Raw genomic sequence first — 23,840 nt, 5'->3', positions numbered from 1 at the left:
ACACCATACACAAAAATAAACTCAAAATGGATTAAAGACGTAAAGGCAAGTCCAGACACTATAAACCTCTTAGAGGAAAACATAGGCAGAACACTCTATGACATACATCACAGCAAGATCCTTTTTGACCCACCTCCTAGAGAAATGGAAATAAAAACAAAAATAAACAAATGGGACCTAATGAAACTTAAAAGCTTTTGCACAGCAAAGGAAACCATAAACAAGGCGAAAAGACAACCCTCAGAATGGGAGAAAATATTTGCAAATGAAACAACGGACAAATGATTAATCTCCAAAATATACAAACAGCTCATGCAGCTCAATAACAAAAAAACAAACAACCCAATCCAAAAATGGGCAGAAGACCTAAATAGACATTTCTCCAAAGAAGATATACAGATTGCCAACAAACACATGAAAGGATGCTCAACGTCACTAATCATTAGAGAAATGCAAACCAAAACTACAATGAGATGTCACCTCACACCGGTCAGAATGGCTATCATCAAAAAATCTACAAACAATAAATGATGGAGAGGGTGTGGAGAAAAGGGAACCCTCCTGCACTGTTGGTAGGAATGTAAATTGATACAGCCACTATGGAGAGCATTATGGAGGTTCCTTAAAGAATTAAAAGTAGAACTACCATATGACCCAGAAATCCCACTACTGGGCATATACACTGAGAAAACCATAATTCAAAAAGAGTCATGTACCACAATGTTCATTGCAGCTCTATTTACAATAGCCAGGACATGGAAGCAACCTAAGTGTCCATTGACAGATGAATGGATAAAGAAGATGTGGCACATATATACAATGGAATATTACTCAGCCATAAAAAGAAATGAAATTGAGTTATTTGTAGTGAGGTGGATGGACCTAGAGTCTGTCATACAGAGTGAAGTCAGAAAGAGAAAAACAAATACCATATGCTAACACACATATATGGATTCTAAACAAACAAACAAAAAATGGTTCTGATGAACCTAGGGGCAGGACAGGAATAAAGACGCAGATGTAGAGAATAGACTTGAGGACACGGGGAGGGGGAAGGGTAAGCTGGGACGAAGTCAGAGACTTGCATTGACATATATACACTACCAAATGTAAAATAGATAGCTAGTGGGAAGCAGCTTCATAACACATGGGGATCAGCTCGGTGCTTTGTGACCATCTAGAGGGCTGGGCTAGGGAGGGTAGGAGGGAGACAAAAGAGGGAGGGCATATGGGGATATATGTATACATACAGCTGATTCACTTTGTTATACAGCAGGAACTAACACAACATTGTAAAACAACTATACTCCAATAAAGAGGTTAAAAAAATTTAATAAGTAGAATGCTTTTTCTCTTGCATCACATGTATGACTTTCATCTTTCTTTTCTCCTGCTTTTAATTATCAGAATAACCTTCTCCTACAGATAATCTCAGTTGTTGGTGTTTTGTGTAGCTGCCTATACATTTGTATGGTCCTTCATGGGACAAAGGGTAGGCAACATTTTCAGTTTGAAATTTGAATAACAGAACCAAGTTAGAGGAACAGTTAAAAGGGGACTGAAAGAAGAAAGAAGAGCAGATCAAGGAGAGGAAGTAAAATCCTAAGTGGAGAAGATATGGAAAGAGTAATGTTGTTGTATAAAAAGAATTTGTCTGGTCTTTGTCCCAGGTGCCCGGCAAGGAGCTTCTAAAACCCTTGGCACTTCCTGGTGATAGAGTGTCTTTGTTATTCATCAGCCCCTCAGATCAGATCGGATCTGAGTTTATGCTAATGAGGTGACTCCTGGTGGTGTTGGTGGTGGTGGGTCCCTAGATAGGATGGAGGCCGATGCCGAAACCCTGGCCTCTGTGCACCAGTGCTCAATCTAATCTCGGAGACAGTTTTGGGTGAAGTAGAAAAGAATAGCTTTATTGCTTTGCCAGGCAAAGGGAGACACAGTGGGCTCTTGCCCTTGAAACTGTGTGTCCCAACCTGGGGGAACTTGGTGGGGAGGTTTATAGCAATGGTTCAAGGGAGGGGCTGCTGATAAGGATCAGGGCGTGTGCAGGGCCTGCACTTCTTTAATCCAGCCTCAGGGGGTCGCCTGATCTTCTCTGAAGAACGCTTCATCAAGTTGTTAGCACCTTCAATTTGTTGGGGGTTTTAGTTCTGCAGAAGAGCTCAAATATATCGTTATGTGTATCCTTGAACGTACAAACAAGAAACTGGGGACATGGAAAGGCTTCCATGCCCTGGAGCCCCACAAGGTCCTGCTCAGTTTCAAGGCTGGTCACCAGAAGGACCAACCAGGTGATTATAGGGTTGAGCTTTGAGGCAGCTCAACCTCCAGAGAGGGAAGGGGCTGGAGACTGAGTTCAACCATATAACCAATGATTTAATGAATCAAATCCATACAATAAAACCCCGGTCAAAACTCTGGACACTGGCTCAGTGAGCTTCCTGGTTGGAGAATGCATCAGTATGATGGGGTTGGGGGCGTGTGATGTACCCTGATTCCATGAGGAAGGGGTATGGAAGCTCTGCATTTGGGGTGTTCCCAGGCCTTGCCCTATGTGTCTCTTCTCTAGGCTGTCCCATTAGGGGCCTTTGTTATGAAAGTGACCTTCGATCTGTGGAGTCTGCACTGACCGGGGGTAGCTAGTGCTAGGACTGAACTGGAGTATTCCAGGGTGGGGCCAGATTTTTGGTGACCTAACAAAGGTAAAAAATGTAAATGTCAGGGGCTGTTGGCTCATTTGGTGTCCTCCACCAAGGTCAAAGCCCTGGTTATATAGACACACACTGGACTCAGTAAGTTGTGTCCGGGTAGCCAAGCCTGGACCTCTGCTACGTATACAAATGGCCCTAGCACAGTCAGGAGAAGCAACTTCCCAGAGCAGCTGCCTGCTAATTCTCAAAGAAAACTCTCACCACATATATGTGTATCAAATCATTATGTTGTACAGTTTAAATATATACATTTTTTAAATAAATAAATATTTTTTTTAAAAAAAGAGAGAAAGATTTCTAAGTTTATAGACACCAGGGCCTGGGGGTGGCAAGACAGGATGGTAGGAAAATGGGGAAAACAAATTGCCTTCTGCAGTAGAGACGTATAGGCATATCTCGGAGATATTGTAGGTTTGGTACCACCACAATAAAGCAGACATCACAATAAAGTAAGTCACACATATTTTGGGGGTTTTTCAGTGCATATAAAAGTTATGTTTACACTATGCTATAGTCTATTAAGTGTGCAATAGCATTAAGTCTAAAAAATGTACATACCTTAATAAAAAAATACTTTACTGATAAAAAATGCTAATCATCATCTCAACCTTCAGTGAGTCGTAATCTTTTTGCTGGTGGAGGGTCTTGCCTCGATGTTGATGGCTGCTGACTGATGGGGTGATGGTTGCTGAAGGCTGGAGCGCCTGTGGCAATTTCTTAAAATAAGACAACAGTGAAGTTTGCTGAATTGGTTAACTCTTCCTTTTATAAACTACATTTTCTCTGTAGCATGCAATGCTGTTTGATAGGATGTTACCCACAGTAGAACTTCTTTCAAAATTGGAGTCAGTCCTCTCAAACCCTGCCCCTGCTTTATCAACTAAGTTTACATAATATTCTAAATCCTTTGTTGTCATTTCAACAATCTTTACAAAATTTTCACCACGAGTAGATTCCATCTCAATAAACCCCTTTCTTTGCTCATCCATGAGAAGCAACTCCTCATTCGTTCAAGTTTTTTCATAAGATTGCAGCAATTCAGTCACATCTTCAGGCTCCACTTCTAATTATAGTTGTCATGTTATTTCCACCCCATCTGCAGTTATTTCTTCCACCCATGTCTTGAACCCCTCAAAGTCATCCATGAGGGATGGAATCAAATTCTTCCAAACTCCTGTTGATGTTGATATTTTCATGTTTGATATTTTGTTTGATATTCAATTCCCATGAATTGTGAATGTTCTTAATGGCATCTAGAATGGTGAATCCTTTCCAGAAGGTTTTCAATTGACTCTGCCCAGATCCACTGGAGAGATTGCTATGGCGCTATAGCTTTACAAGATGTATTTCTTAAATAATTAGACTTGAAAGTCAAAATTACTCCTTGATCCATGGGCTACAGAAAGGATGCTGTGTGAGCAGGCATGAAAACAACATTAATCTGATTGTACATCTCCATCAGAGCTCTTGGGTGACCAGGTACATCATCAATGAACAGTACTACTTTGAAAGGAATCTTTCTTCTTAACAGTAGGTAGGTCCCAACAGTGGGCTTAAAATATTCATTAAACTGTGTTGTCAACAGATGTGCTGTCATCCAGACTTTGTTGTTCCATTTATAGAGCACCAGCTGAGTAGACTTAGCACGATTCTTAGGAGCCCTAGGATTTTTGGAGTGGTAAATGAGCACTGGCTTCAGCTTAAAGTCATCAGCTGCATTAGCCTCTAACAAGAGAGTCAGTCCGTTCTTTGAAGCTTTGAAGCCAAGAATTAACTTTTCCTCTTTAGCTATGAGAGTCCTAGATGGCAGCTCCTTCCAATGTAAGACTGTTTTGTCTATATGGAAAATCTGTTGTTTAGTGTAGCCACCTTCATGAGTCACCTTAGCTAGTTCTCGTGGATAGCTTTTGCAGCTTCTACGTCAGCACTTGCTGCTTCGCCTTGCACTTTTATGCTATGGAAATGGCTTCTTTCCTTAAACCTCATGAACCAAACTTTGTTAGCTTCAAACTTTTCTTCTGCAGCTTCCTCACCTCTCTCAGACTTCACAGAACAGAAGAGAGTTAGGGCCTTGCTCTAGATTAGGCTTTGGCTTAAGGAAATGTTGTGGCTGGTTTGATTTTTCTATCCAGACCACTCAAACTTTCTCCATATCAGCAATAAGGCTGTTTCACTTTATGATTTGTGTGTTCACTGCCATAGCACTTTTAATTTCCTTCAAGAACTTTTCCTTGGCATTTACAACTTGGTTAACTGTTTGGCACAAGAGGCCTAGCTTTCAGCCTATCTCGGCTTTCAGTATGCCTTCCTCACTAAGATTAATCACTTCTACCTTTTGATTTAAAGTGAGAGATGTGTGACCCTTCCTTTCACTTGCACCCTTGGTCTAATTTCAATATTGTTATGTCTCAGGGGATACAGAGGCCCAAGGAGAGAGAGAAAGATGGGGGAATTGTTGGTCAGAACACACACATTTATCTATTAAGTTCACCATCTTATATGGGTGTGGTTCTTGGTGGCCCCAAACAATTACAATGGTAACATAAAAGTCACTGATCAGAGATCACCATAACAAATATAATAATAATGATGAAGCTTGAAATGAGAGAATTACCAAAATGTGACACAGAGACACGAAGTGAACAAATGCTGTTGGAAAAATGCTGCCTATAGACTTGCTTGATGAGGGGTTGCCACAAACCTTCAATTTGTAAAAAATGCAATATCTGTGAAGAGCAATAAAGTGAAAGGCAATAAAATGAGGTATGGCTGTACTTGCACCATAACAAGGAGTTAATGATCTTATGTGATTCCATATTCCCTCAAAGGCAGGTGTTCCTTATCTTTTGAGACTATATAAAAGAACTGTGTGATAAAAGGTGTAGACTCTTACCCTTTAAAATTCATATACAAATGCAATTCTGTTTACAATTTCAGGAGGTTCACAGACCCCCCTGAAACCTGTCCATGGTGATCTGGTCCATTGACTCAAAGTAGAGAGCCCCATGTGTTATGAAAGAGCATGGATTGATGAGAGCCAGAGGTAACTGCATTCAAAATAATAACCACATCACTCCTTTGCTATTTGCACTTGAGCACGTAACTAAAGCATACCTTTCAGGATTTGGGGAAATTCACACTTGACATAAAAAGGATATGTGATAAGTGGTAGTAGCTGTTTTATTCCTGAAAACTCATTTGCTAATAATATGCAAGTGTTTTAGAGGATTTATTTTCTTTCTTGTTTTTTTGAATATTGTTTATCTTTGCTTATTTATGTATAGATATGATCATTGTTAAATAAAATAAAGACGTTTGTAATGAAAAAAATAAAAGTCCCATAAAATTTCATCATCCAGAGAAACCAGTGTAAATTCTTTAATCTATCTTCAATTAACAAGCAGACATTTCCTGCGTCAATAATATTGATTGATATGACTATTTAAATGCATAATATTTTGCATAATATTCCATTGCATAATCTCATAATTTATTAAATCAACGTCCTATTGATGAATATTATTTTCAAATGTTAATTATTGTAAATAATGCTGTGATAAACTACCTAATATGTATGCCTTTGAAAACTGTCGTTTTTTTCTTCCCTTAGAAAATATTTTAGAAATATAATTGCTTAGTCAAAGGGTGTGTGCATTTTGTATTTTGAAAAATATTGCCACATGCACTCTTGAAAACTTAAACCAAGTTACCTTAGTACCAATATGGCACAGAAATAGAAATATGGCCAAACTTTTACAATATATACTCTGTAAATCTTTCCAATCTTTCACAAACTAATAGATTAAACAATTAATTTATAAAGCTCCTCTTTATCTGTGTTTAATAATTATCTTTGATTAATTAGCATTTTTGGATTTTTAGCCTTTATTGACATATTCATTACCTGTTTTTATCTTTTGCTTCTTTTTTATTTATTTATTTTTGAGGGAGGTTTATTTCTTTTGTTGTTCTTCTCCCCCAGAGATCATTATATATTGGGGATATAAAATTTTTGTCTGGTATCAACAGTTTTATTTTCCAATTTCCACTTGCTTTTCAAATTTGTTTATGGCGATTTTCTTTTTTTCACATAAAAGTTAAAAAAAAATGTAGTCTAAATTACAGTTTCTGTATTTTATATCATTCTTATTCTTATTACATTATATTATTATATGATATTATTTTTAGAAACTAACCTTGTTTTCCAAGAGATCACTGTAGGATGTTAGTTTACAAAATTAAAAACAAAATTATAATGCACCTAATAACAATTTTTAAAAGCTTTGTCTTGATAGGAGACACCCTTATAACGGAGGATATTGATTAATATTAAAGACTTTACAAAACTTCCAAACTTTAGACCTGCATTTTCATAGAAAGTAGGCTAGCATTAAAGAAAGAGAGCAAATTCTGAAATCAAAAGACCTGGTTCAAAACATTGGTTTAGCAGTTAGGTGACATGTGGAAAGTCACCTCTTTGAGCCTCCCTTCTATTAAATATGTTAAAGGCATACTCATTACTTAATCATAAGTTGGGGTTTTGGGGCACCTATTATTTACTCAATAAATATTTGTTTAAAATGATCAATTTGCTGTTTTTGAAAATTTTACAATCCATATAATTTCTTTCCTTCCTTTTCTATAATTATGTTGTACTTTTTATAGCCGGATTTAAAACAAAACTTTCTGAAATATTTAATTTATGCAAAAATGCTTTAATAAACATACAGGCTTTAAAAACAATAAAACAGCTACCCACATATAAAATGTAATTACCAGGACCTTCAAGGCCTGAGTGTACTTCCTGACCCATTTGCATCGCTCCTCCTCCCCCCCCTCAAATAATTATAACATTACAGTCCTGAAATTTGTTTTACGTTTCTTTGATTTTCTTTATGGTTAATCACATGTACATGGTTCTGAACTTTATATAAGAAGAGTCATACTGAATATATTCTTCTACACCTGGCTTTTTTTCATTTAACGTTGCTTTATGTTTTAGGTTAAGGGTTCGGTGCCACAGGACTGTCCTCCACTTCAGATGCCAGTCATAAGTCTTGGTTTTACCTGTTCTTCTGACCAACTGGCTCTAAATTATAGGTTCCCAAGGACCCCTTCTAGGATTTGATTAATTTGCTAGAGCAGCTCACAGAACTCAGGAAACCTATTTACTCACCAGCTAATTGGTTTATTACAAAGGGCACTAAACAATAGGAATCAATAGCCAGATGAAAAGATACATTGAGCAAGAACCTCAAACAAAGGAGCTTCTGTCCCATGGAGTGTGGGGCTCAGGATGGTAGCACATGGCAGCATTCTGGTTCACCAACTTGGAAGCTCTCCAAGCCCATCCTTTTGGGATATTATGGAGGGTTTCACACCTAGGCATGGCTGATTAAATCACTGGCCATTGGCGACTGATTGAAATTCCAGCCCCTCTTCTCTCCCAGGAAATCAGGGGATGGGTCTGTAAGTTCTAAGCCTCCAATTCCCCTGGCAACCAGCCCTATCCTTTGGTTATCTAGGAGCTTTCCAGAAGTCACTTCATTAACATAAAAACACATTTATAGCTCTCATCACTTAGGAAATTCCAAGGGTCTTAGGATCTTTGTGCCAGAAACAAAGACAAAGACTAAGTATATATTTTTTATTATAAGTCACAATACCACAGGAATTAAGTACATTTTCATATTTCCATTGGCCATTGGGGATCCTTTTTTGGAAAATGCCTATTCAAGACTTTGGACCATTTTTCTTTTGACTAGTCTGCATTTTCATATTGACAAATAGGAGTACTTTAAATATTCTAGGTGGAAGGTTTTTATCAGATACTATGAAAATCTTTTCCCACTCTATGGAATTTTCGCACTGTTGACAGTGTCTTTCAATGAATAAAATTTCCTAGTTTTAATATAGTATAATGTATCAATTATATTCTCTTTATAGTCGGTGGTTGTGTGCATTAAAGGAATCTTTGCCTACCACGATGTCGTGAAAATATCCGCTTATATTTTCTAAAACCTTATTGTTCCACCTTTTACCTTTCAAGCTATGATCCATCTGGAATTAATTTTTACATATAGTGTGAGGTAAGGGTGAAGATTCATTGTTTTATATGGCTATCCAATTGACCTAACACATTATTATTGAAAATTTTATTGCATTTCCATATAAATTTCAAAGGCAACTTGTCCATTTCCAGAAAAAAAATATTCTGCTAGAGTTTTAATTGGAATTTCAAAAAAAAACCTATAGATAGATTTGAGTAGAATTAACATCTTTTTAAGTTTGTCTTTCCATTTTTGAACATGACTTATTTAACCATTTATTTAGGTCTTCTTTAATTTCTATAGATAATGTTTTGTAGCTTTTATTGTAGAACCTTGCATATCTATTACTAGACTTTTTCGAATTTTTATGCTATTATAAATAGTACTGTTTATTTTAAATGTTCACTTATATTGGTTTGTACAAAAATAGATTTTTGATTGATTTTATCCAAATATTTTGTTGAATTCACTATTAGTTCTAATAATTTGTTTATAGAGCATTGTTTGTACAGAGTCTTACCGTATCAGAATCATTATCATTTTATTTCTTCTTTCTAATTTTTAAACTTTGTTTTGGTTTCTTTTTCTTACTTATTGCACTTGCAAGGGTCACTAGTTCAGGGCTAAATAAAACTGATGGTAGTATGCACAATTGTTTTCCTCCTAAATTTGGGGAAAACTTTTAATATTCTACAAATAAAATTATATTTGCTTTTAGTTATTTTTTAAAATACTATTTATTAGAATAAGGAAACTTCCTTCTGTTCTTAATTTGCTGGGGTTTTTTTTATCATTAATGGAGACAGAATTTTATCCAGTGCTTTTATTGCCTCTCTCAAAATAACATAATTTTCTTGTTTTCTCCTCCTATGGTGAATTATGATAATTGATTTTTGAAGTTTAACCATTGCTGAATAACTGGAATAAACTCCATTTGGTCCAGGATAGATTATACTTTTCATATATTACTGGATTATATTTGCTAACATTTTATTAATTATTTTTGTTTCATGTTTATAAGAGAGATTAGTCTTAATTTCCCTTGTAATGTCTGTGTCAGGGTTTGTAATCCAGGTAATAATTTTTTTTAAAAATGAATTATGAAATGTTCACACTTTTTCTATTCTGTGGAAGAAATTTTACAAAATTGATAATGCTTCGTCTCTAAATAATTTAGAAGTTACTGATGAAATTATCAATGCCTGAAGAAGTTTATTTTTAAATTATTATTTTGTATTTAAATCACACCCTCTTCAGTAGATACAGGGATATTTCAATTTGCTATGTCTTCTTTTTTAATATTGGTAAACTTTTTATTTTTTCAAGGGTATATTAGTCAAAACCTACTGTAATAATGCTAAACAACTTTATAACTGAGTGGCTTGCCACAAGCTTTTGTTTTGTTGTTGATTTTCACAGATGTGTAGGTTCTGCTGAACTCAGCTGGGGTGCCTCCCCACTTGTAGGTAAAGTTCAGGTCAGCTCCACAAGCCTTATTCAGTCTACACAGGGCGTTCTTCAGTGGATAGGAAAAGGACAAGAGACAAAACCAAACCATGCAAACAAATTTAAAGCTTCTGCTCACTAACTGTCAGCTCAACTTTCATTGGCCAATTCAAGGCACAAGGCCAAGCCCGAAATCCACGTGTAGGAGCAAGAGGGTGGATTAGGTCAAGTGTGAGAAGAGAACGATCAGCTGTCTCCAGGCAGGAAATTATTCTTTTCATCAAAATTTTCTAATTTATTATCACAAAGTATTTTGTATCATATCAAAGTATCATATTATTACGTCTTTACTATATTAAAATTTGTTGATGCTATCTACCTTTTCATTTCTGATCCTGTCAATCTGTGCCTTTCTTCTCTCTCTATTTACTTTTTCAGTTTTGTAAGTTCTGTCAATTTTATTATTCTTTCCAAATACCAACTTGCAGTTTTGTTAATTTTCTCTGATGCTTGTCTTTTAAATATTTCATTAACTTTTACATTTCTCCTTAACACTTGCCTCTACTTTCCATGAATTTAACTTGCTGTTGTTTTTCTTTTTATTGAAATATAATTGACATATAGCACTGTACAAGTTCAAGGTGTACAGCATAATGATTTGACTTACATATATTGTGATAGGATTAATGTCAGGGAGGGGGAAATTTTCCTCTCTACTCCTCTTGAATTCTTGTGGCTGCAGTTATAATAAAACTGACACAAGGCAGGTTAACAGGAGAAAAAGAAAAAAATAATAATTTACGCCCACAGAGGTCTCAGAAATGGGACTTAGGAAGTGGCCAAAGCTGGCAGCATTTATACTATTTAGACAAAATCCCAATAAATTTGTGAGGAATAGGCCACCTGTCTTTATAAACTGTTTTATTGGAGCACAGCCATGTCCATTCAAGTACATACTGTCTATACCTGCTTTCACCTACAATGACAGAATTAAGTAGTTGTGGCAGAGACCATATGACCTGTGTATGTAATAAGGAACGCATAGATTTAAATATATTTGATAAATTTAAATCCAATGAAAAGATATCAGGCATACCTCTTTTTTACTGTGCTTTGCTTTATAGGACTTTACAGATATTGTGTTTTTTACAAATTTAACATTTGTGGCAACCCTGTATCAAGCAAGCCTATAGGCACCATTTTTTTCCAACAGCATTTGTTCACTTTGTGTCTCTGTGTCACGTTTTGGTAATTCTCACAATATTTCAAATTTTTTCTTTATTGTTATATTTGTTATGGTGATCTGCGATCAGTGGTCTTTGATGTTACTGTTGCAAAAAGATTATTACTCACTGAAGGCTCAGATGATGGTTAACATTTTTAGCAATAAAGTATTTTTTAATTAAAGTATTGTGGTTTTAGACATAATGTTATTGCACATTTTATAGACTACAGTAATGGTATAAACATAATTTTTATATGCCTTGCAAAACCAAGAAACTCATGTGACTCACTTGATTGTGATGATTGCTTTATTGTAGTGGTCTGGAACAGAACCCACGATATCTCCAAGGTATCCTCAATGAAGCGAAAATTGCTCCATCTTTGGCCACTGAGAGCCTCTTCAAGGGCTTTGCCTCCAAAGTCATTTCAACAGAACCCCAGATGTTCATGCCCATCTTCTATTTTTTCTGCCCCAGACTTAGAATCAGCTACTTTTCCAAGAAGTTCTGCTTTCTTTTAGCAGGAAATCATAATTTAAAACAATCGGAGCAATATAAGTGCTCTTTTATTTGGTTGTTCATTTTCTATCGGCCTTCAAGAGACATGTAATATATATATATTTTACCCAGAATTTTTTTTTTTTTTTCTGCAGGAGGGTAGTTCAGGTTATTTAGCCTGACATACTTAAAAAAATGAAGTCTACTGCACCCTGTTTAACTTAAAGTGTCATGCTCTATTTCTACAGCATCGATAGCAATCTAAGTTTAATATGCACGGCTAAATCAATTTTTAAAGTCAATCCTCTATTTGTGAACAGTTAGGGTTTTTTTTTTTTCTTCGAAATATTAGATTTGTATAAGCAGCACTTTCTATGATTAAATCTTGGTATATAATTCTAATGATTTTCATAGTTCAAGTTTCTCTAGGTGGAATTGCAGGTTCACATTTTCTGAGTATTTCAACAGTTTTGAAATAGATTTCAAGCCTGTGTGTGTGTGTGTGTGTGTGTGTGTGTGTGTGTGTGTGTTTTCTATTTTACTTAACAGTAGAGAGTAGAGAGGACACTGGCCATGGGACATGGTATTCTAATATTTTTCGCTGTAAATTAATGGGTATCGGTAGAATCTGGCCTATCAGTATGTATAACAGGGACTTGGTCAGTATATTAGATGCCCCTAGAACCTAATTAGCAGGGAGCAAACTGATACAACTCACTTCCTCAGTCTTTAACAGGAAGAAGGAAGCCTGGGATCTGAGTTGATCATGTTCCATGAGGCTCAGCCTTGGACAGCCCGAGGATGCCCAAGACGTGGACATCCGGGTAAAGATGGGCAAGCACAGATGCGAGGAACGTGCTGAAACAGCCCCTGCGGCGTAGAGGCTGCAGACAGTTGTGGAAACTAGGATTACCCTCTCCCTCCTCATCTGCGTCCCCATCGGCCACCAAGAGAGCCCAGAGGCATCAGCCCCTCTTCCCATTTACAACATTTTCTCAATAACCAATGAACTATGTTGCTTAGTTGCGCTTAGTTGCTTCTGGGTCCAAGCAGGATAAGGACCTCTCTTTGTCCTTGGCGAGGAGCCCCGGCTCCGGGTGTGAAGAAAGGAGCGGTTTTGTTGGGAAGAGGGAGGCGTGGACTCTCCATCTGATGGCCATTTCACAAGGTGGACGTCACAAGGGACGGGGGTAAGGCATTGACACAGTTGGCAACCCACAGTGTTAAATCGCCCGTAAAAGCGGTTGTTAAAACCAGAAGAAAAAAAAAGTAAAAAAGAGAAAACGCAGCCTTCTGCAGACACCCCACGGCTGCTTATTCAGGAATTTCACAAAAGCCCAGGCCGGGTAATGAGGCCTCTGGTCCTGCCCCGCGTGGGTCCGGCTCAGCGTGAAGGGCAGACCACGTGATCCCCGCACAAGGAGGCCTGATTGGACGTTTTGGTGCTCAGATGGAGCTCTGGTTGCAGGAGGTTCAAGGGACCGCCGCCAGTTAGGGTTCCGAGGTGAGGGGGGATTTTTACACTTCATTCCCAGAGCTCAGCTAATGACTGTTATGAAACGAAAGCTAATTCAGGGAGAATGGAAAAGGGGAGGAGAAGAAGGGCTCTGGGCCAGATTCTGAAATCTGATCGTCCCTTCCTAGGAGGAGACAGGAGAACACAATGCCCCAGGAATACCTTTTGCTCCTTCAACGCTGAAGACTAGTCAGTGCTCAGATGGTGGATGGGGCATCGGGCTCTAGAAGGTGACATGAATCGGAAAAGCAAATGCCTTACGATGCTGGAGTGGCCTCTCCATCAACTGTAAGGGCCTTCCCCCATGGCGTGGAAGCAGATAGACTGGTTCACATCCTGCCTCAGCCACTGAATAGCTCTGGGCAAGTTTCTTCCTTCTCTAAGCCTTATTTTCATCAGCTGTGAGATTTGGGGTGAGTTGGTGCCTTCAGCATTATTGCAAAGATTAGAGGAAATAATAACCACATGCAAGTAGCCTGGCACACACCTGGGGGTCAGGCCACTCCACCTCTTCAGGACCGCTTCCTTTTTGCTGTGACTGACGGCAGGTGACCAGGCTGTTCTGTCTGAATAATCACCACCACCATCACCACAACTGACCTTTTTATTTTTATTTTCATAAATATATTTATTATTTGTATCTCAAGAAATTCTGAGTTTATACAAAGATACCAGATAATCTAATAAATCTTCAAGGAGAATACTTCTTAATCTCCATGAGAAATAACATATTTGATTCTTTTTGTTGTTGCTTAGATTTAATCTATGTACATTATTAAAGGAACAAAACTGTGAAACACTGAAAGACTTTTAAGCTTCCCGTACTCCAGGCACCACGCTGAATGTGGATGAGCTCTTGTTACCCTCTTAGCATCTGGGACACACAGGGGAGTAGTTCCCTGTTCATAGCCCCGCCCCCATCCCCTCCTATCATTTGTTCCCTCATATTCTTGTCCCTTCCCTCCTTTCCTGGGCAGGACAAGGGGTAAACTTCCCCTGAACCTGGATTCTCATTGCCAGGATTGGTTGTGGGGTGAGGGGGCTCCTGCTTTTGGGGGGCATGAAACACAGGGCTCAGCACTGTTCTAATGAAAGTGGGTCCAAGAGCAAGGGAAGGTCTGAGATGACAAAGAGGAAATGTGAGAAGGTCGAGATCTGAGGTTAAAAAGTCTGCAGCATACTTGGCCCTCCTTATCTGTGGTTCCACATCCACAACCAACCTCGGTCGAAAATATTTGGAAAAAAAAAAAAAATTCAGAAAGTTCCAAAAGGCAAAACTTGAATTCACTGCCCTCAGGCAACTATTTATACAGCACTTACGTATTAGGTATTTCAAGTAATCTAGAGATGCTTTAAAGTATATGAGAGGATGTGTCTAGGTTATATGCAAATACTACACCAGTTTAGACAGGACTTGAGTATCTGCAGATTTTGGTATCTCAGAGGGTCCTGGAACCAACCAATCCCCCGTGGATACTAAGGGACGACTGTATTCAATTGTCAGGATCCCTCAGAGGAGATTCAGGGGGAAATATTCCAAAAGGCAACCATACTCACGGCACAGAAGTATTTATGGTATGTCTGTGTCAGAGCCTGTGAGGAGGAAGGTTCTGAGGTGTTTCTGACAAAGCCAAGTTCTCAGACTCCCTCCACTGGTGGCCTTTGACTGTTCTTCCTCTCTTGTTGTTTTGTTGTGTTTCTGAGAAAACTTTCATCCACTACAGGCCTGGGAGGTGGGTTTCTGTAATCTTTCCTCCAGGCTACACCTTTCTAGCTCCCTCTGCATTACGGTGGCCACGAAGTCACACAGATCACCTGTGCAGCAGTCTCCTTTCACACCCACATCCTGAAAAATAAACATTTAAAAAGGAGCCACCAATCACCTTCTTATTTATCAACCATTTCTCAGGCTAGCGCCATCTAGATTCTGCCTTTATAACTGCTGTGGAACTTTTCTTGTCAAGGTGCTAACCACCAATGACCTCTTAAATGCTAAATCTGATGATTGCTTTTCCATCTTTATTTTATATGTCCTCTCCTCATTAGAGACTGCTGAGGAGAAGTCCTCTCCCTTGGACTCTTGGCTGGTTTTCCTCTCACACACTGTTCTCTCCACTCACTTGCTCAAATATTTCTAGGTAGCATCCTTTGGATTCATGAGGCCCCGCCCTCCCTTGACCTGGCCGTGTTCATCTGTATTTCTACCTCCTCCACTGGTCTTCTGATTTCCTCATCTTTGCGTTCCTGTTTCCCATCCCTTTTAAAATTTTCTGTTACATATGGTGTGAGAGTTAAAGTAGAAGACTCCCAAGTTTCTTTCCAGCCCTAAAATTCAGTGCATTTCTAAACTCTTAAGAACAAGTTTGATTTTCTTGTTTAATTCTAATTGAGGTATTGGATACTTCTTTATTCAAGTAAGATTCCAAATGAGTTATTTGTAGACCCAAATACATAACACACTAGAATAAAAAGAAAATTTTCTGTAAATTCCCTTAAGACCATAGGTCCTGAACTATGTTTCCTATCTGTTTGGAGTTCATAAAAGTCTTTAAATGTATTTTTTATATTTCCCCAAACTTCTGAAAAGAATATTAACATTTGGGGGTGGAGGAGTTGCGGCTTTCAGCATTTGACTAAAATTGAATCAACTCAGTGTAATAAAAGAACTTAGCTATTCAGAAAAAAATTGGGGTACTTGGGGTAATGATTACCCCAATGCTGTCTTCCAAACTTCTCCTTAGTTTCCCATTTCTCCTATATTATTATTATTATCATTATTTTGATAATTTCCAGGGCCTCCTTTTGAAGCTCCCCGTGTTTCTTTACTTGGCATCTCGTTCCTGTTTCATGGTTGCGATTTTTCGTACATGAAAGCAGAGAGAGAAGAGGATTTTTTTTTTTTTTCTCGTTGCATCGTCTCTTTTTTTTCTGGACCATATTTATTTATTTTTCTTCTGGTCTCTATTTTTCATATTACAAACTATCCTTAGATGTTTGGCAGTCCTTGATTTCCAGCTCTTATTTTCAGAGTCATTCTTACAAAGCTCATTGGAAGCTCTGAGTGTGTGACGCACAGGCTTGGAGGGATCTGGCTGGACCAGTACGTGGGAAAACCTCTCCTGTCAGTTTCCATAGGTCTTTCTTCTTGGCAGGGTCAGATTCCCCAGAGAAGACTACTAGTCTCCTGCTTAGTGGTAAAGAGTTGCTTGCCAGCCTTCTTGGAGCTGAACTGAAAAATAGTATAAGGTTGTCAGTATCCAGGACTTACACACGCACTGGAGTCCTCTGTTTTTAGTACACTGAGTCCTGCCCTAACTGTGCCAGGTGCCCACCAGGACAGACAGCTGCTGTTGTATTCTCTCAAAAGGCAAATCTCCAGTCTTGGACTCGGGCGAGGGAAAGACGGTCAGCAAGCTAATCCGGGTTGGGAGAGGATCTGACTGCTTCTTAAATCAATTTTCAACCAGTCCTCATTCATTTAGCTCCTTTCCTTCAAACTGGCTTCTAGCGTGCCTGGCTCCCCCAGTTATTGAGTCTTTTGAAGATTCTGGTACAAATTGGGTTTGCTCCTGGCTTTCCCTCCTTCTCATTTGGGATTCAATTTTCTCAAGCCTCAAAGATATTTCACTCATTGTCCGTCTGATTTGCACCATTTGGAATTTCATTACTGTTTTCTTCTTTCATATCTTCGGAGGGTTTGCTTTAGAGTTATTTTAGTGAGATTTCAGGAGGGAATAGAAGCAGCCGTAGGTGGCCCATATATCATCTTACCCCATCCTCTCTGATTTTCAATTCACCTGAATTAGTAGTACACGTCACATCAGCAGTACCATTTTTGAGGGTCTTCATTCCTGAAGATATCTTTGTTTAGTTCTTAGACTTGAATGATAATATGGCTGGGAATAGTACTTCTTTTTTTTTTTTTTTTTTTTAACATCTTTATTGAAGTATAATTGCTTCACAATGGTGTGTTAGTTTCTGCTTTATAACAAAGTGAATCAGTTATACATATACAGTATGTTCCCATTTCTCTTCCCTCTTGTATCTCCCTCCCTCCCACCTTCCCCATCCCACCCCTCTAGGTGGTCACAAAGCACCGAGCTGATCTCCCTGTGCTATGCGGCTGCTTCCCACTAGCTAGCTATTTTACGTTTGGTAGTGTATATATGTCCATGACACTCTCTTACCCTGTCACATCTCACCCCACCCCCTCCCCATATCCTCAAGTCCATTCTCTAGTAGGTCTGTGTCTTTATTCCCGTCTTGCCACTAGGTTCTTCATGGCCTTTTTTTTTTTTTTTTCTTAGATTCCGTATATATGTATTAGCATACTGTATCTGTTTTTCTCTTTCTGACTTACTTCACTCTGTATGACAGACTCTAACTCCATCCACCTCATTACAAATACCTCCATTTCATTTCTTTTTATGGCTGAGTAATATTCCATTGTATATATGTGCCATATCTTCTTTATCCATTCATCTGTTGATGGACATTTAGGTTGCTTCCATGTCCTGGCTATTGTAAATAGAGCTGCAATGAACATTTTGGTACATGACTCTTTTTGACCTATGGTTTTCTCAGGGTATATGCCTAGTAGTGGGATTGCTGGGTCGTATGGTAGTTCTATTTGTAGTTTTTTAAGGAACCTCCATACTGCTCTCCATAGTGGCTGTATCAATTTACATTCCCACCAACAGTGCAAGAGTGTTCCCTTTCCTCCACACCCTCTCCAGCATTTATTGTTTGTAGATTTTTTGATGATGGCCATTCTGACCGGTGTGAGATGATATCTCATTGTAGTTTTGATTTGCATTTCTCTAATGATTAATGATGTTGAGCATTCTTTCATGTGTCTGTAGGCCATCTGTATATCTTCTTTGGAGAAATGTCTATTTAGGTCTTCTGCCCATTTTTGGATTGGGTTGTTCGTTTTTTTGTTATTGAGCTGCATGAGCTGCTTGTAAATCTTGGAGATTAATCCTTTGTCAGTTGCTTCATTTGCAAATATTTTCTCCCATTCTGATGGTTGTCTTTTGGTCTTGTTTATGGTTTCCTTTGCTGTGCAAAAGCTTTTAAGTTTCATTAGGTCCCATTTGTTTATTTGTGTTCTTACTTCCATTTCTCTGGGAGCTGGGTCAAAAAGAATCTTGCTGTGATGTATGTCATAGAGTGTTCTGCCTATGTTTTCCTCTAAGAGTTTGATAGTGTCTGCCCTTACACTTAGGTCTTTAATCCATTTTGAGTTTATTTTTGTGCATGGTGTCAGGGAGTGTCTAATTTCATTCTTTTACATGTACCTGTCCAATTTTCCCAGCACCACTTATTGAAGAGGCTGTCTTTTCTCCACTGTATATGCTTGCCTCCTTTATCAAAGATAAGGTGACCATATGTGTGTGGGTTTACCTCTGGGCTTTCTATCCTGTTCCACTGATCTATATTTCTGTTTTTGTGCCAGTACCAAACTGTCTTGATTACTGAAGCTTTGTAATATAGTCTGAAGTCAGGGAGCCTGATTCCCCCAGCTCCATTTTTCATTCTCAAGATTGCTTTGGCTATTCGGGGTCTTTTGTGTTTCCATACAAATTGTGAAATTTTTTGTTCTAGTTCTGTGAAAAATGCCAGTGGTAGTTTGATAGGGATTGCATTGAATCTGTAGATTGCTTTGGGTAGTAGAGTCATTTTCACAATGTTGATTCTTCCAATCCAGGAACATGGTATATCTCTCCATCTAATTGTATCATCTTTAATTTCTTTCATCAGTGTCTTATAATTTTCTGCATACAGGTCTTTTGTCTCCTTAGGTAGGTTTATTCCTAGATATTTTATTCTTTTTGTTGCAATGGTAAACGGGAGTGTTTTCTTAATTTCACTTTCAGATTTTTCGTCATTAGTGTATAGAAATGCAAGAGATTTCTGTGCATTAATTTTGTATCCTGCTACTTTACCAAATTCATTGATTAGCTCTAGGAGTTTTCTGGTAGCATCTTTAGGATTCTCTATGTATAGTATCATGTCATCTGCAAATAGTGACAGCTTTACTTCTTCTTTTCCGATTTGGATTCCTTTTATTTCTTTGTCTTCTCTGATTGCTGTGGCTAACACTTCTAAAACTATGTTGAATAATAGTGGTGAGAGTGGGCAACCTTGTCTTGTTCCTGATCTTAGTGGAAATGGTTTCAGTTTTTCACCATTGAGGACAATGTTGGCTGTGGGTTTGTCATATATGGCCTTTATTATGTTGAGGAAAGTTCCCTCTATGCCTACTTTCTGCAGGGCTTTTATCATAAACGGGTGTTGAATTTTGTCGAAAGCTTTCTCTGCATCTATTGAGATGATCATATGGTTTTTCTCCTTCAATTTGTTAATATGGTGTATCACGTTGATTGATTTGCGTATATTGAAGAATCCTTGCATTCCTGGGGTAAACCCCACTTGATCATGGTGTATGATCCTTTTAATGTGCTGTTGGATTCTGTTTGCTAGTATTTTGTTGAAGATTTTTGCATCTATGTTCATCAGTGTTATTGGCCTGTAGTTTTCTTTCTTTCTGACATCTTTGTCTGGTTTTGGTATCAGGGTGATGGTGGCCTCGTAGAATGAGTTTGGGAGTGTTCCTCCGTCTGCAATATTTTGGAAGAGTTTGAGAAGGATAGGTGTTAGCTCTTCTCTAAATGTTTGATAGAATTCACCTGTGAAGCCATCTGGTCCTGGGCTTTTGTTTCTTGGAAGGTTTTTAATCACAGTTTCAATTTCAGTGCTTGTGATTGGTCTGTTCATATTTTCTATTTCTTCCTGGTTCAGTCTCGGCAGTTTGTGCATTTCTAAGAATCTGTCCATTTCTTCCAGGTTGTCCATTTTATTGGCATAGAGTTGCTTGTAGTAATCTCTCATGATCTTTTGTATTTCTGCAGTGTCAGTGGTTACTTCTCCTTTTTCATTTCTAATTCTATTGATTTGAGTCTTCTCCCTTTTTCTCTTGATGAGTATGGCTAATGGTTTATCAATTTTGTTTATCTTCTCAAAGAACCAGCTTTTAGTTTCATTGATTTTTGCTATTGTTTCCTTCACTTCTTTTTCACTTATTTCTGACCTAATCTTTATGATTTCTTTCCTTCTGCTAGCTTTGGGGTTTTTTTGTTCTTCTTTCTCTAATTGCTTTAGGTGCAAGGTTAGGTTGTTTATTCGAGATGTTTCCTGTTTCTTGAGGTAGGCTTGTATTGCTATAAACTTCCCTGTTAGCACTGCTTTTGCTGCGTCCCATAGGTTTTGGGTTGTCGTGTCTCCATTGTCATTTGTTTCTAGGTATTTTTTGATTTCCCCTTTGATTTCTTCAGTGATCACTTCATTATTAAATAGTGTATTGTGTAGCCTCCATGTGTTTTTATTTTTTACAGATCTTTTCCTGTAATTGATATCTAGTCTCATAGCGTTGTGGTCGGAAAAGATACTTGATACGAATTCAATTTTCTTAAATTTACCAAGGCTTGATTTGTGACCCAAAATATGATCTATCCTGGAGAATGTTCCATGAGCACTTGAGAAAAATGTGTATTCTGTTGTTTTTGGGTGGAATGTCCTATAAATATCAATTAAGTCCATCTTGTTTAATGTATCATTTAAAGCTTGTGTTTCCTTATTTATTTTCATTTTGGATGATCTGTCCATTGGTGAAAGTGGGGTGTTAAAGTCCCCTACTATGATTGTGTTGCTGTCGATTTCCCCTTTTATGGCTGTTAGTATTTGCCTTATGTATTCAGGTGCTCCTATGTTGGGTGCATAAATATTTACAATTGTTATACCTTCCTCTTGGATCGATCCCTTGATCATTATATAGTGTCCTTCTTTGTCTCTTGTAATAGTCTTTATTTTAAAGTCTATTTTGTCTGATATGAGAATTGCTACTCCAGCTTTCTTTTGATTTCCATTTGCATGGAATATCTTTTTCCATCCCCTCACTTTCAGTCTGTATGTGTCTCTAGGTCTGAAGTGGGTCTCTTGTAGACAGCATATATATGGGTCTTGTTTTTGTATCCATTCAGCCAGCCTGTGTCTTTTGGTGGGAGCGTTTAATCCATTTACATTCAAGGTAATTATCGATATGTATGTTCCTATTCCCATTTTCTTAAATGTTTTGGGTTTGTTATTGTAGCTGTTTTCCTTCTCTTGTGTTTCTTGCCTAGAGAAGTTCGTTTAGCATTTGTTGTAAAGCTGGTTTCGTGGTGCTGAATTCTCTCAGCTTTTGCTTGTCTGTAAAGGTTTTAATTTCTGCATCACATCTGAATGAGATCCTTGCTGGGTAGAGTAATCTTGGTTGTAGGTTTTTCTCCTTCATCACTTTAAGTATATCCTGCCACTCCCTTCTGGCTTGCTGAGTTTCTGCTGAAAGATCAGATGTTAACCTTATGGGGATTCCCTTGTGTGTTATTTGTTGTTTTTCCCTTGCTGCTTTTAATATGTTTTCCTTATATTTAATTTTTGACAGTTTGATTAATATGTGTCTTGGCGTGTTTCTCCCTGGGTTTATCCTGTATGGGACTCTCTGTGCTTCCAGGACTTGATTAACTATTTCCTTTCCCATATTAGGGAAGTTTTCAACTATAATCTCTTCAAATATTTTCTCAGTCCCTTTCTTTTTCTCTTCTTTTTCTGGGACCCCTATAATTCGAATGTTGGTGCGTTTAATGTTGTCCCAGAGGTCTCTGAGACTGTCCTCAGTTCTTTTCATTCTTTTTTCTTTATCCTGCTCTGCAGTAGTTATTTCCACCATTTTATCTTCCGGGTCACTTATCCTTTCTTCTGCCTCAGTTATACTGCTATTGATCCCATCTAGAGTATTTTTAATTTCATTTATTGTGTTTTTCATCGTTGCTTGGTTCCTCTTTAGTTCTTCTACATCCTTGTTAAATGTTTCTTGCATTTTGTCTATTCTATTTCCCAGATTTTGGATCATCCTTACTATCATTATTCTGAATTCTTTTTCAGGTACACTACCTATTTCCTCTTCATTTGTTAAGTCTGGTGTGTTTTGACCCTGCTCCTTCATCTGCTGTGTGTTTTTCTGTCATCTCATTTTGCTTATCTTACTGTGTTTGGGGTCTCCTTTTCACAGGCTGCAGGTTCGTAGTTCCCGTTGTTTTTGGTGTCTGTCCCCAGTGCCTAAGGTTGGTTCAGTGGGTTGTGTAGGCTTCCTGGTGGAGGGAACTAGTAGCTGAGTTCTGGTGGATGAGGTTGGATCTTGTCTTTCTGGTGGGCACGTCCACGTCTGGTGGTGTATTTTGGGGTGTCTGTGGCCTTATTATGATTTTAGGCAGCCTCTCTGCTAATGGATGGGGCTGTGTTCCTGTCTTGCTAGTTGTTTGGCATAGGGTGTCCAGCACTGTAGCTTGCTGGTCATTGAGTGATGCTGGGTCTTGATGTTGAGATGGAGATCTCTGAGAGATTTTTGCCGTTTGGTATTACGTGGAGCTGGGAGGTCTCTTGTGGACCAGTGTCCTGAAGTTGGCTCCCCCACCTCAGAGGTACGGCCCTGATGCCTGGCTGGAGCACCAAGAGCCTTTCGTCCAGATGGCTCAGAGTAAAAGGGAGAAAAAATAGAAAGAAAGAAAGAAAGAGGCTATAATATAGTGAAGTAAAATAAAGCTATTATAAAGCAAAGCTATACAGACAAAATCTCACCCAGAAGCATATACATATACACTGACAAAAAAAAGGAAAAGGGGAAAAATTAATATATCCTGCTCCCAAAGTCCACCTCCTGAATTTGGGATGATTCGTTGTCTATTCAGGTATTCAACAGATGCATCACATCAAGCTGTTTGTGGAGATTTAATCCACTGCTTCTGAGGCTGCTGGGAGAGATTTCCCCTTCTCTTCTCTGTTCGCACAGCTCCTGGGGATCAGCTTTGGATTTGGACCCGCCTCTGCGTGTAGGTCGCCTGAGGGTGTCTGTTCCCCGCCCAGACAGGACGGGGTTAAAGGAGCAGCTGCTTCGGTGGCTCTGGCTCATCCAGGCGGGGGGAGGGAGCGGTACGGAGGAGGCGGGGCGAGCCTGCGGCGTCTGAGGCGTCGTGACGTTGCAGCAGCGTGAGGCGTGCCGTGCGTTCTCCCAGGGAAGTTGTCCCCGGATCATGGGAGCCTGGCAGTGGCGGGTTGCACCGGCTTCCGGGAGGGGCGGTGTCGAGCGTGACCTGTGCTCGCACACAGGCTTTTTGGAGGCGGCAGCAGCAGCCTTAGCGTCTCACGCCCGTCTCTGTGGTCCGCGCTGAGAGCCGCGGCTCGCGCCCGTCTCTGGAGCTCGTTTAGGCGGCGCTCTGAATCCCCTCTCCTCGCACACCAGGAAACAGAGGTAAGAAAAAGTCTCTTGCCTCTTCGGCAGCTGCAGACCTTTTCCCGG

The sequence above is a fragment of the Balaenoptera physalus genome, assembly GCF_965194825.1.
Source record: "Balaenoptera physalus genome assembly, chromosome: 10".
Lineage (NCBI taxonomy): Eukaryota > Metazoa > Chordata > Mammalia > Artiodactyla > Balaenopteridae > Balaenoptera > Balaenoptera physalus.
Note: the sequence above shows the minus strand (reverse complement) of the source record.